The sequence below is a fragment of the Notolepis coatsorum genome (assembly GCF_963971535.1).
Source record: "Notolepis coatsorum genome assembly, chromosome: 6".
NCBI lineage: Eukaryota > Metazoa > Chordata > Actinopteri > Aulopiformes > Paralepididae > Notolepis > Notolepis coatsorum.
This window is the reverse complement of record NC_140170.1, coordinates 6,968,974-6,970,886: the sequence shown is the minus strand read 5'-3', so window position 1 is coordinate 6,970,886 and position 1,913 is coordinate 6,968,974.

Sequence of the window (1,913 nt, the reverse complement as noted above, 5' to 3'; positions counted from 1 at the left end):
GGATGACGTCACCCTGGATGATGAAACATCTCTGGCTGCTCCGTAAACGATGAACAAGACACACAGACTTTGTCGTCGAGTCCTGAAACGCTGAGCTCCTCTCACAGCAAAGTACCCATGCTGAGGCACCATCGTGAGAGAACGAAGTTGAGACACTGTATGTATGTGGAAGTTAGTGGGCGAGTAAATCACAGAGGAATTCACAGATGCAGTCTGAGGTAGAGGCTTGCTACTCAAAACGTCATAATGAACAATAAAGAAATTCCTTCTTTTATTGATTGATCGATTGAAAACTTTCATTAACAGATTGCAGAATGGGTACAGTACAGTACAGCTCAATACACACAAAGACATTATCACATGTATTGTACTGATTGTCTCTCTCTCTCTCTCTCTCACGTTCCGAGACTTGCGAGGCGTTATGTGTCATAAGTGAATTGTATAGAAACAACTCACCAAAATGCACAACATGCACAACATGCACAACAGGCTTCACCCCCCCTCCCCCACCACCCGCGGCCAACAACTCTACAGAACAGACCACACCCCCTAATGTGTCCCCTCCACCATTGAAAACAAAATTACGCCCTTGGTGGACACGTTAGCCCAGAGGCAGGGAAGAAACAAGCTAACATGTGGACACGTTGATTGATTGATTGATTGATTGATTGATTGATTGATTGAAAAATGTATTAACAGATTGCAGAATGGGTACAATACAGTACAGCTCAATACACACAATTGTTAAGGGGATGCAGACCAGAGAAAGACTTTTGTCTTGTTTACATCAGGGTCCCCCATTTTCAATTCATCATAACATATATGACATACATGACATACAGATAGACAGTCCTGCTACATCTATACATTTATGACATACCAGATTTACTAATACAGTACTGTTTGTGATACAAAAATTGTCTAAAAAAGAGAGTATATACATTTGTATTTAATTTTTTTATTATTTTTTAAACAAACACATAAACAAACATGACAACACACGATAAGATATACAAGCATTAGTTGACAGTGCACATCCAATGAAATCACATTTTAGTTAATTGTCTTATATAGGATATACCCTTAATACCTGTTATCTAAAAACCTACACACATATGCTCCAGCTCGTACCCCCCCCCCCCTCCCGGACCCCCCATTGGATAATCCATCCATTTCCCCTCGCTCCTAACCAGACATTACCATTATATGCTAGCTTTTATTTTCTCCACCACTTCTAACCACAATGTCATTTTGGATTCATTGAGACCCAAAATTCTTGCTGTAGATATTTCTTGATAGATCACATCGAGATATGTAATAATCCAGACCTTTCGGCAAATTTGTTCCGGTTGGAACCATCGTGATGCTATCAGCTTTTTAGCCACTGTGATACCCGATAAAACCAATCTCTTTAGCTGTGGATGTACTGCATGCTCAAAGACATCATTCAGCAGTAATACAGAGGGGTGTACAGGTATATCCAGAGTTAAGAGATTTGACAATTGCTGGGTCACTTCTTTCCAAAATATCTTAACTGGTGGGCAGTCCCAGTACATGTGCATAAATGTCCCCTCGTCCCCATTTGTACATAAAGAGCATTTGGAGTCTTGTATAAGACCCATTTTTTTTAGTCTTATAGGAGTCAAGTATGTCCTGTGAATATAGTTAAGATTGATTTGTTGATGATCCGGGTTCCTTGATGTGAGTCGAACATTTGCCCAGGCTTCTTGCCAATCAAAATCACTTTCCAGGTCTGGTATATCCCTCCTCCAGACGGAGTCTAGGTGGAGGGTTTCATATGAGGACGTTAGTAATTGATGATAAAAATCTGAAACAAAACCTCTTGATGTCTCTCTTTCATAGAAGAATTTGTGGTATCTGTGGTGTTCAGTTGGTTTCGTTAATGGAACACC